This window comes from Chiloscyllium plagiosum, chromosome 2, assembly GCF_004010195.1.
Source record: "Chiloscyllium plagiosum isolate BGI_BamShark_2017 chromosome 2, ASM401019v2, whole genome shotgun sequence".
Taxonomy (NCBI): Eukaryota; Metazoa; Chordata; class Chondrichthyes; order Orectolobiformes; family Hemiscylliidae; genus Chiloscyllium; species Chiloscyllium plagiosum.
In genome coordinates, this window is record NC_057711.1 from 133,350,420 (window position 1) to 133,363,868 (window position 13,449).

Consider the following 13,449-nt stretch of genomic DNA (forward strand, 5'->3'; position numbering starts at 1 on the left):
TCTCTTTTTTTAGATTTAACCCCCACACTACCGCCTAACTGCGGTAGTGTTTATTTTTCCCCAGCACCCATGGTGCGTGTGTGTAGGTGTGAGACACAGTGAGAGACACAAGGTGTACGAATCTTTATTCATTTTCCACCACCAGGAAGATAGGAAAACACCCGAGTGGCCAGTGACAAGCAGTGCACTTCACAAAAAAGGCAATGCTGTGTGCTCAAACAGTGAAGGGGAGGGCAGGGACTAAATCAAAATAGAGTTGGAGGGGGAAATAATGCACTCCACTCCCTGCGTAACCCCATTTATTAATTTTTCCCTTCACAAAACAACTCCTGGTTATTTTTTTTCTTTTTTGTTTTAACCCCCACACTACTGGCTAACTGCGATAGTGCTTATTATTTTTTCCCCCCAGCACCCCTGGTGTGTGTGCGGGTGAGAGACAGTGAGAGACACAAGGTGTACGAATCTTTATTCAATTTCCACCACCAGGAAGATAGGAAAACACCCGGGTGGCCAGTGACAAACACTACCCTTCACAAAAAAGGCAATGCTGTGTGATCAAACAGTGAAGGGGAGGGCAGGATTAAATCAAAATAGAGTTGGAGGGGGAAATAATGCACTCCACTCCCTGCGTAACCCCCTGTTTATATGTGACAGCCAGGTTTCCTGATTGGCCCAGGTTAACAACTCCAATCAAGGAACTCACAATCAATGAGATCCACCTGGTTCCAATCACTACAAAGACATCCATCAGATCGTACTGCTGTTTATGCTTCAGTTGTGTTATTCCTCCAATTCTTTTCATTATGAATGTGATTAATAATGTGATAATGACCAGACAATCTGTTTTCTTTTGTTAAGTTGATTAAGGGATAGGTATTAGCCAGGACACCAGGAACATCTTCCATGGCCTTCTTTTAAGTCGTGCGATGGGATCTCTTACATCAACTTAAACAGGCAGAGGCATCATAGGAAATCTCACCACCAATGGAGCAAATCACAGCGGTGCTGCTGTATCCAATTGTGAATGTTGGTGGGAAACCAAGGAGGAATAAACATCTCTACTTTGTAACAAAGTTGTTTTATATTTAATGCTTTTGGTAGAACTTGTATTTTGAAAAATTGTGGAAAATGAATTCAACTTTTTTGGAACTACTGAGAGAGCTTCCTTTAAAAGAAGTAATTGAAAGGTCACTGTGGACAGAGAAAGAATGTTTTCAACTGTGTTTCCCAAAATTGCTGTGGCTGGTGATAACTGCACGTCTGCATGGTCTGGAGACCTCTGCTGTGACCATTTGAACAGCGACTGGTTGGGGGTCTGGAATAAGTTGAAACAAGAAGCCTGTGAGGAAGAATTACCTAGCTGACCTCTCTTATTTCTGAAAAAACAAACCCTCCTGTTCAGTGCATGGTCAATCCTATTTGTTCTTCTGAAAGAGCGATTGGAAGAACTTCTCAATCAGCTACTTCCTGAGCAAGTTATGTCTGCCAAGACTTCAGAGACAACTTGCATGATGAGTGACTTGATTACATGTGCCAGAATGTCAGAAGAACAGACTTTCTCTTGAATGAGTTGCCAACACAGAATAAAACATGAAAGACAGAATTGGGAAAGTTCCCCTGTAAGTCCTCTGGCAAATTCCATAGAAACTCTGCTTAACTTCCTTTTACTTGAAATTATGGGTCTGGAAGCTTTTTCAAGCTAATTGTTAACTTCCTACACATGGGTTAACACATATGTTTAAATTAGAATTTGAAGAATCTGAACATGCTGTAAACAATAATATATCTATATATCTTTTTTAATATATATATGTGTAAACATAAAGCACACACATTAGTTTATATACAGTTTCATCTCAACAAAATGTAGGAACATAGGAACAGGGCTTGACCATTCAGTCCCTTGAGCCTGTTACACTTCTCAATGAGATTATGGCTGATCTGTGGCCTAACTCCATATACCCTTGCTTATCAAACAATTATCTATTATAGAATTAAAAATTAACAACTGATTCAGCATCAACTGCCATTTGTGGAAGAGGGTTCCAAACATCTCCCATCCTTTGTGTGTAGAAGTGGTTCTTAACATCTCTCGATGGTCTGGCCCTCATTCTCAGACTATGCCCCCTAATTCTAGAACGCCAACCAGTGGAAACAATTAAGCTTTATCCTCCCTGTCTTTTCCTGAGAATATCTTCGATATTAGGAGGTAAAAACAATTACTGCAGATGCTGGAAACCAGATTCTGGATTAGTGGTGCTGGAAGAGCACAGCAGTTCAGGCAGCATCCATGGAGCAGCGAAATCAACATTTCGGGCAAAAGCACTGGGCTTTTGCCCGAAACGTCGATTTCGCTGCTCCTTGGATGCTGCCTGAACTGCTGTGCTCTTCCAGCACCACTAATCCAGTATCTTCAATATTATCCTAACACAACTAGATCATGATCAAAGTATGGAATTCCTTGCATAAGTACAGAAATTAATATTAAAATGAAGCTTGAAACAGAAGCATATGAAAAATTTAGGTGCATAAAAGAAAACAAGCTGAATTTAGAGAACAGGAAATAAGATATTAAACAATGGAATAGGTAAGGGAGAGAATACATAAGGACTGACAAGCAACGTAAAAGGAACTGATAAATAAATAAAAATAAAACATTAAATTAAGAAGAGGTTAGCTTACAGAAAATCAATAATATATACTTATGGATGATAAAGGAATCAAAATACTAAAGAAGTACTTTGTCTCCATAGCCACTTTAGAGTACACAAAAGGCAATAGGAAGGCAGAAGGAATGAGGTGAAATTATTATATTGTGTAACTATAGATAAAGCTGAAAATGTGTTGCTGGAAAAGCGCAGCAGGTCAGGCAGCATCCAAGGAGCAGGAGAATCGATGTTTCGGGCATGAGCCCTTCTCATGCCCGAAATGTTGATTCTCCTGCTCCTTAGATGCTGCCTGACCTGCTGCGCTTTTCCAGCAACACATTTTCAGCTCTGATCTCCAGCATCTGCAGTCGTCACTTTCTCCTAACTATAGATAAAGCAATAGTCATGAAAAAGACAAGGTCCCTGACTGATATCAGTCATATGATCAATGATCTCATCACGATTTATTTGTTAACACATCAGCACCTAAAGGTCTCAGTACTTAGTCCACACTGTTCCATTAGTTTATTTTAATAACCGACATAATCTTTGTAATTATTAAAATCATCATTAACAGCATGCTTACTATTTTCAATTGATCTTACCAGCAGTCCTTAGAAGGGATTGCTGAAGGCTGCCATATTTTAAAAATATTTACTCAAATGACTATATTTGTTTCTTACTCCTGAACTTACCTTAGTCTGTGAGCTGATTGGAGTCAGTCTTGTTTTCCTCCCTGCCCCCATAATGTCTCTGAGACTCTACCTGGTGTCTTCAGCTCATCAGGAATAAACAAATGAGGTTGATCAACAATTTCTGCTGTGCACAGTGCCACACTGAATCCCAATTTGACGCAAACTTTAATCTCTTATAATGTCACCAAACATAAATGCAAAAAAGCTAGACCTTAAGAGCTCACTGGTTAGGGTACAGTTCAGATTCTGTATCCAGTTTTCCATACCTAACTTTCGGATAATTTCAAGTCAGTACATGTTAACTACATCCATAATTCCTTACTGACAATGAAATTGTTGCAACATTGCCAGGGATGGAGGGTTTGAGCTATTGGGAGAGGCTGAATAGGCTGGGGCTTTATTTTCTCTGGAATGTCGGAAGCTGAGGGATGACCTTATAGAGGTTTATAAAATCATGATGGGCATGGATATAGTAGATAATCTTTTTCCCCAGGGTAGGGGAATCTAAAATTAGAGGTCATAGGTTTAAGGTGAGATAGGAAAGATTTAAAAGGGATCGAAGGGACAACTTTTCCACACAGAATATATGGAATGAATTGCCAGAGGAAGTGTTGGAGGCTAGTACAATTACAACATTTAAAATGCATCTGGACGGGTATATGAATAGGAAGAGTTTTACAGAATACTGAGTGGGGGCCTGGACAGAGTGGATGTTGGGAAGGTGTTTCCATTGGTAGAAGAGACTAGGACCTGTAGGCAGAGCCTTGGAGAAAATGGAAGACCTTTTAGAACGGAGATAAGGAGAAACTTCTTCAGCCAGAGACTGGGAAATCTATGGAATTCACTGCCTCAGAAAGCTGTGGAAGCCAGGTCATTGAATATATTCAAGACCAAGACAGATAGGTTCTCAAGTATCAAGGGGATCAAGAGTTATAGGGAGAAGGTGGGAGAATGAGGATGAGAAACATATCCGCCAAAATTGAATGGTGGTGCAGACTCGATGGGCTGAATGGCCTAACTTCTGTTCCTTTGTCTTATTGTCATATGGTTTAGAGAGGTATGGGCCAAATGATGGCAAATGGGACTAGATTTATTCAGGATATCTGGTTAGCATGGACAAGTTGAACCAAAGGGTCTGTTTCTGTGCACCTCTATAACTCTCTGACTCTATGAACTTGTAACTGCATAATCAACACTAAGGCTTTACTGGAGGTCAGACTCTTAGATATTCAAGTTGGATGTTAAAAGTGAATATAGAAGTAATCAAATCAAAAGACTACAATTTAAACTGGGAAGTCTAAAAAGGAACAAATGTGATTAATAACAATTTGTCTGCCTAAGGGAAATAAATCTGTTGATTGTGTGTTGAATTCTACCTTGGATACAGAGAGGAATGATATATAACATACAAATTCTTCTCACTGCATTCATTCCTACTTCTACAGTGGCAGCTATCTTTAACAATATAGAGTTAACATGTGGCACCTAAGAGGGATAAAAGATTGCCCATGTGTATCCTTAAAGACCGAATGAAAACCTCAAGAAAAATAATTCCAACAATAACTTTTGATGTAAATTTAAATAAAATTTCAGATAAGATCTCTTTCTTGTTCTACATCATATTTTTTATTTTCTATCTTGTTATCTTTTAAGTAAATTGTTTACTCGCTTTAATTTGAACTATGTTATTTGATAACTATGCTTTCCATTTCAAATAGACTGAATATGAATAGCCTCTGATGTAAAACAGCTCAGTACAATGTTAATTGCTGTAAGAGTCTCTGACTCCAATTGTTAATACTGTTGCAGGTTACTCCCACTGCCAGCTCATAATGCCCATTTAGTTCTTTCCTGAAGATGGCTTTTCGTATACAATTCTTGGTCAACTAAAGGGGCACATTAATCTGAGGCTATTGTATAATTTTGTCCCATTGTTCCATTCCGTGGTTAGAGTGATTCTATTAAGATAAACCCTCTCTCTTCCCTTACAGCCGCCCAACAACCCCTCTTTACAATCCTCTCTAATTACTCACTGTATGGCCTTTCTTCCCAGTCATAATACAGAGACCCTTTCCACTAGCCTCATTCAATTGGCCCTTCATCTTCTTCCACATTCATGCACTCAGTAAACAGCCCCTATTCCCATCACGTCTCCCTTCCCTGCAGCTCATTTACTCAGCATTTCGTCTTTTCAACCCACTCCTTTATGTGTGTGTGTTTGTCTCTCTATTGATCTCTCCCCAGCAAAAATATTACATAAAGGTGAACATGCCGAGGTTTAATATTGTTAATTGTAATAATGTTTTCAGCAGTGACTCACTCAGATGCCCATCCTTTCCAACAGGAGGGAAATGCAGTACAGCTTTTCTCAATCATTCATGGAATGAGGGTACTGTTGGCTAGGCCAGTACTTATTGCCCATCCCTAACTGCCCAGAGGCCAATCAAGAGTCAACCACATTGCTGTGGGTCTGGAGTTACATGTAGACCAGGCCAGGTAAGGATGGCAGTTTCCTTCACTGAAGGGCATTAGTAAACCAGATGAGTTTTTCACCCAAATATTGACCATAGAATCATGGTCATCATTAGACTGTTATTTTGTTTTAAATTGAATTCAGATTCCACCATCTGCCTTGGCAGGATTTGAACCCAGGTCCCCAGACTGACAATCCAGTGATAACGCCACTAGACCACCACCTTCCCAATTACATTACAGTATTACTGAAGAATGGGAAAAACTTAAACTTGTTCATCAGGGCAGATGCAAAAATGCCACATTTTAAAGGGAGCAGCCAATGTATCCCACTGAGAAAGAAGTGTTGATTAATTGGTGAGTTATCAAATCTATAAGGAGAGAAGGTCCCATCTGGCAGCTGTATTGTTTGAGGTGGAATTGAGACAGACCCTTTGTTCTTGATATAAATAGATAAAGACAATTAGATCTATCTTTACAAATTTTTTGTATCGTAAGTGAAAGGAAACTGTACAATAGTTAAAACAGCAATGTTTCACGCCATGACTATTTTGATTTCATGCAGGTGTAGCTGAAGATACGGAGAACCCCTCTGTTAATTAAACCAAACACCCAGAAAAGCTCACCTCGCCTCGTAATCTGTTAAAATATGAGTGACAGAGAACTCCCAAATTCCACTATTTAAAGAAAGTAATATCAATTTGCTCTTTAACTCTAAAAGTGAACATTAAACAACAACTATTTATGACTCTAAGCCTCCTTTCACATAAATACTTGTTATCTGCCTCCGACTCTATAATGATATACTTTTCAAATAAAAGCCCATATTATATTTACATCAACTTAATTTCAAAACTACACAGTGGCTGTCATCAGTGTCTGTCTCCCACGGGTTGTGTTTGGTCTTTTGCTGCAAATGTGTTCCAGTTACTCTCAAAGGTGACAGTTATTCTGTCAAGGGCAGTTGGCCTCATGTCTGACTTTCAAAACATCTGCTTCTTTATACCCGTAACATTGGATCATCTCATTAGTTCGAATTGGCAAAACCAATAAATTCAAACGCGATTGGGTTTTAGTATCCTGGGACATAATTTAATCTGGTTGGCTAACTTAAAATGGTTGTCAAAACAGCAACCAAAACTCAGGTGTTTGTTTCACAACCAAATATTACATATTTTCAATTTTCCAGTACAGTCTGAGACTGTTAGTCAGTCACATGACAGGTGCCTCCAAGCTCTGAGTGCAAAACAGCTTTTATTCTCCCTTAAAGGTACACTATATGCCTTCAACTTCATAACATCTCCCCGATAAGAAAAAGTAAACCAGCATAATAAAAAGATTACATCATTTTTTTTCTAATTCTTAACCCCCATTCCAAGGAAATATATAGGATATTAATCTAAATTCATATTAATTTCTGCACACACAACACAAAAGCATTGGTATCTGTTCAATCTTATACAGTCATAGAGTCATAGAGATATACAGCACAGAAACACACCCTTGGTCCAACTCGCCCATGCTGACCAGATATCCCAACCTAATCTAGCCCCATTTGCCAGCACTTGGCCCATATCCCTCAAAACCCTTCCTATTCATATCGGCAAAAGTGAGGACTGCAGATGCTGGAGATTATAATAGAGAATATGGTGCCAGAAAAGCACAGAAGGTCAGGCAGCATCTGAGGAGCAGGAGAGTCATCATTTCGAACAAAAGCTCTTCATCAGGAATGTAATGTCCTGATGAAAGGCTTTTGCCTGAAACGTTGACTCTCCTGCTCCTCGAATGCTGCCCGACTTGCAAACTCTCTACCTTTCCTATTCATACACGCATCCAGATGCCTTTTAAATGTTATCTGTACTTTATCCATTAAATCCGCGATAATGCATCTGCTGTCACATTCTTACAACCTGCAACATGTACAATTTGTAAATTAACATAAAAATATGAGACTATTTCATTGGAGTCTTGTCTTTAAATTATTTCAAGAATGTAAGAGAATTATGATCCACGTACACAACTGTCTCTGACACGTCGTTTGTCATGTAAACAATAAAATGTTGGAAGGCCAGTATCAAACTCAATAATTCCTTTTCAATGGCAGAGTATTTTCTCTGGTCGGTGTTGAGTTTTTTTGAAAAGTAACCAACTAGTCATTCAATTCCATCATCATCTTCCTGTAGCAGTACACCTCCAATTCCTAAATCACTAGCATCAATTGCAACTGTTAATGGTTTCAAAAGTTTTAGTGTAGCTAAAACTGATGCCGTGGTTAATGCTGCTTTTAAATTGTCAAATGCCTCGTGGCATTGTTTTGTCCACCAAAATTTTGTGTTGTTCTTCAGTAAATCTGTTAGCAGTGTCACCATGCTGCTGAAGTGGGGAACAAACTTCTGATAGAATCCACTTAGTCCCAAAAATTGAAGCATCTCTTTCTTTGAGGGTAGTTGTGGAAATTCCTTGATGGCCTTTGTCTTTGCTTTCCTTGAGGTAAACCTTTCATGACCGATGTTATGTCCCAAGAATGTCACCTCTGCTTTCATGAATTCAGTCTCCTTTAGGCTTATTACCAGTTTTGCTTCTCGTAATCTTTCAAAGAGCTTTGACAACCGTACCATGTGATCTTTCCATGACTCACTAAAGATCACGACATCATCCAGAATGTGCTGGTGCGTTCTTCATTCCAAACGACATCACTATAAATTAATATAGCCCATTTGGGGTTACAAATGCAGAAACTTCTTTCACTATCTCTGTTAAAGATAACTGCCAATAATCGCAGTAAGTCCAACCTGGTGATATAAGCGACTTGTCCAACTTTCTCTATACTGTTCACTAATCTTCGTATTGGGTTTGAGTCTGATTTTGTTATGGCATTGACCTTCCAATAGTCCATACAAAATTGTTGATTCTCATCAGGTTTAGGACGAACACGATTGGCGAACCCCACTCACTCTGACTCGGTTCGATGATATCTTTGTTCAGCATCGCATCCACTTCCTTCTGGACCTGTGTGTCTTTGAAAGGAATAAGCTTGTAGGGATGTTGTTCTATCAGAACAGCATGTCCAACTTACACCTCATGCACGATAGTATCGGCGGGTCAGTGTGGACTTGTTGGGCCGAAGGGCCTGTTTCCACCCTGTAAGTAATCTAATATCTTTGTTCAGCATCGCATCCACTTCCTTCTGGACCTGTGTGTCTTTGAAAGGATTAAGCTTGTAGGGATGTTGTTCTATCAGAACAGCATGTCCAACTTACACCTCATGCACGATAGTATTAGTCCTCCCCGTCATATATCTGCATATGTCCTCATACTGCTGCAACAAACCTTTCAACTGTGTTCTTTGCTCCTGACCCAGATAGTTCACTCACCTATCCCACTCCTCATGAACTTGCTCATTGTCTAACATAATTTAAGGCCCATCAAACCCCACAACATCTGGATTTAATTCCTCACTCTGCAGGGTAGTAACTAACACCTGTTTCTTCAGTTCCCTGTCTCTATTATAATAAGGCTTCAACATATTCACACAAAATACCTGATGCAGCTTTTTTCCATCTGGCATCTTTACTGAGAAAATGTCAGAATCTCAGAGTTTTTATCTGCCACCTGCTTCATGCTATGCTGTGCCCTCTTCAGGTGCCGTTTAGCGAACTCACAGGTCCAACTTAATCTCTCCCTCACCTCAGATACATAATCCAAGTGTGAGATCTCGGACTTCGGTCCTGTCAATTTTTCTTTAATTACTTTCAAAAGCCCAATCACTTCATGTCTGAATATTGACTCAAAGGGAGAAAACTGAGTTGATTCATTTGGGGCATCTCTAATGGCAAACAATACAAATGGGATACCTTTATCCCAGTCATTCAGGTAAACCTGACAGTGCTCTCTTAATATAGTCTTCAGGGTCTGATGCCACATTTCTAAGGCTCCCTAGGATTCAGAATGATATGCATTTGATTTAAAGTGTTGTATGCCTAAGCTATCCATGACCTCCGTAAACAACCTAGCAGTAAAACTAGTCCCTTAATCTGATTGAATCTCTCTGGGTAGCCCATGCTGCATGAAGAAAGCTATTAACTCCTCTACCACTTTTATGACAGGGTAAATCCTCCTGCTTAATTTAAAACCAGCAACACAGAAAAGATTGATCCCCTGCGGTAATCTGTAAAAATTCACGTGGCCAAGAACTATTTAAAGTAAAAATTTACAACTTTAATTCTTAAAGTATAACAGAGAATACCTAACTAACAACTATTTACAATTCCTTTCTCTAACCTATCTGTTACCTTTCCTTCTAAACTACTAGTCCGATTAAACTCCCGATTACGATTTACAGGAAAATTCAAATTTTAAAACCAGCCAGTGGTCGAATCTTCTCTTTATTTTCGTCCGTAGATTGGCTCTCCAGGTCAGTGTTGAGGTTTTTCTCTGTGCAAACTCCTTATCTAGACAGGTACCTCTCAGACAGTTCTGACTAGCAGTCTCCAACTGTTAGTCTGGTGGCAGTTCTCCTCCTAACTCTTCAATTTTCCCCGGTCTTATATCCCAAAGCATCAGATTGTGTGATTGCCTTTAAGATTGTCAATATACTTGACTGGGATTTGGTATTTTTCAGGGTCTAATTTAAACTGATTGGCTGAATTCGAATCTGTTTTGTTGTTCCCAGGCAACGAGCTAGCCCAGTAGCTGGAGCACATTTTACATTGTATCTTATTGAGAACGCTTGGTACTGTCACTGCTAGCTTTTACTCTCTTAAAGGTACAGTACACCCACATCTTCATAACAACCACCCTTCTTGCCTTCATACTGCGCAGTGGAATTGTCTTAGGAAATCTGGTAGATACATCCATTACGGTTACAAGTACTGTTTCCCAGTATTAGTTTTAGGGAGGGGACCTACACAGTCAATCATAACCCATGTGTTAGGTTCTTCAAATGCAGAAATTGGTAACAAGGTTGTGGTTCTGTTCGCCGAGCTGGAAGTTTTTGTTGCAAACGTTTCGTCCCCTGGCTAGGCAACATCATCAGTGCTTGGGAGCCTCCTGCGAAGCGCTTCTTTGATGTTTCCTCCGGTGTTTATAGTGGTCTGTCCCTGCCGCTTCCGGTTGTCAGTTTCAGCTGTCCGCTGTAGTGGTTGGTATATTGGGTCCAGGTCGATGTGTTTGTTGATGGAGTTTGTGGATGAATGCCATGCCTCAGACAGAGAACAGCCAGGGAATTCCTAGAGGCATGGCATTCATCCACAAACTCCATCAACAAACACATCGACCTGGACCCAATATACCAACCACTACAGCGGACAGCTGAAATTGACAACTGGAAGCGGCAGGGACAGACCACTATAAACACCGGAGGAAACATCAAAGAAGTGCTTTGCAGGAGGCTCTCAAGCACTGATGATGTCGTCTAGCCAGGGGACGAAACGTTTGCAACAAAAACTTCCAGCTCGGCAAACAGAACCACAACAACGAGCACCCGAGCTACAAATCTTCGCACAAACTTTGAATTGGTAACAAGGTGCTGGTTTTATTACTGCCTGTGGCTTACCCACCATCTGGCATGCATGACATGTATGGCAAAAGTTAACCACAACCTTGTGCAATCCAGGCCAATAGAAGTGCTTTTGTACCTTAACCTGAGTCTTCCTTACACCTAGGTGACCTCCTGATGGCATTTTATGTGATTAGATTAGATTAGATTACTTACAGTGTGAAAACAGGCCCTTCGGCCCAACAAGTCCACACCGACCCGCCGAAGAGCCACCCACCCAGATCCATTCCCTTAAATTTACCCCTTCACCTAACACTACGGGCAATTTAGCATGGCCAATTCACCTAACCTACACATTTTTGGACTGTGGGAGGAAAGCAGAGCACCCAGAGGAAACCCACGCAGACACAGGGAGAATGTGCAAACTCCACACAGACTGTTGCCTGAGGCGGAAATTGAACCCGGGCCTCTGGCGCTGTGAGGCAGCAGTGCTAACCACTGTGTCACCATGCCACTCACCATGTGCTACCCGTAACACTTCCTGGCTGTATGTTACCGGCAACACAGTCTGGTGCACGTCTGCCCATTTCTCCTCTGCACTAACCTGGAACTAACACTCTGTCCATCACTCCTAATTTTACTTCCCCAGTCTTGAGTTAACATTCCAACCTGAACTTAAATAAGGGAACACTAAATTTCTGTCCATCTATCCCACAAATTACCACTCTCTCCGGTAACATGTCAGAAAGAGTGCAAATATGTTCATCTCTTATTATTAGAGTCTGATTTGATCCTGTATTTCAGAAAATTATAGCTTATTTCTCTTCTCCCTCTGTTCTTTCTGAGTAAATTTTATCCACAGAGGTGAAGTGTTTATAGAGATCAGGTACTAACTCCAAACCTAGCCCCTGCCTAGGCTGTGTACTCTCCTTCAACTCTTAGACCTTTCTTTGGGTTTCCTTTACTAATTTCACTAATGACACTGGATGAGCCTCTTTTACCACATCTTTTCTCACCGTGCCTTTCTTCATTGACCAGCACCGTGACTTTATGTGTCCCACTTTACTACAATGTAAACCCCTGAGGTCTTTCACCTCTTTTTCACCCTCTTGTGCCTCTTCTTTCACCTGTGGTAAACTACTCTTTGTCTCATCGTGTAGGATCTCCTTTTCAGCCAATTTCTATCCCTCACAGGATGAAATTCTTGCCGGAAGCTAAACTTTGCTTTATGCCCGAATGCATATTCACCTGCCATCTCTACTGCCCTTCTCACTTCTTGAACTTTCTGTTCATCCACATGAATTCTTATCATCTCAGGAAATGAGTTTTTAAAACTTTTCCAGCAGAATAATCTCTCTTTGAGGCTCATAGGTTTTATCTATTTTTAAGGTACACACCCATCTATCAAAATTACTTTGTTTAATTCTTTCGAACTCAACGTAAGTCTGACCTGGTTCCTTCTTTGTGTTTCTGAATCGCTGTCTATATGCTTCTGGTACCAATTCATAAGCACTTAAAAAAGCCTGTTTAATTTCTTGATCTCTTGACACCTCATCTGACAGCAATGCATATGCCTCGCTAGCTCTACCAGTTTAGTCTGAACAAGCATGACCCACAAGATCTCTGGCCACTCCATCTGCCGAGCCAATTTTTCAAATGAAATAAAGAAGAATTTGACACCTTTCTAATCAAAATGTGGCAGTGTTTTAACATATTTGTATGTATCACTACCTTCTCTCTTCATCTCCATCCTGTTAACTTGATGTTCCTGACTAAGTTGCAACTTCTGAAGTTCAAATTTTCTCTTGTTTTCTCTTTCTATTGTCTCTCTTTCTCTATCCCTTTCTTCTCTCTCTCTTTGTTGCTCTTTCTTTTTTTTTTTCCTCCCTCTTTGCTCTGCTAAGAATCTTCTGTCTCTTTCTTCCTCTCTCTCTCTTTCTTCTCACTCTCCTTTTCTTCTCTCTCATAGAACATAGAACAATACAGCGCAGAACAGGCCCTTCAGCCCTTGATGTTGCACCGACCTGTGAACTATTCTCAGCTCGTCCCCCTACACTATCCCAAAATCATCCATGTGCTTATCTAAGGATTGTTTAAATCTCCCTAATGTGGCTGGGTTGACTACATTAGCAGGTAG

The 13,449-nt window shown here is 40.3% G+C and overlaps 1 protein-coding gene across 7 annotated transcripts in view; it reads right to left on the reverse strand.

The window, feature by feature from the left end:
• LOC122564092 (zinc finger protein GLIS3-like) overlaps positions 1–13,449 on the reverse strand; it is a 567,943-nt gene that overhangs the window by 420,562 nt on the left and 133,932 nt on the right. The window lies entirely within an intron of this gene.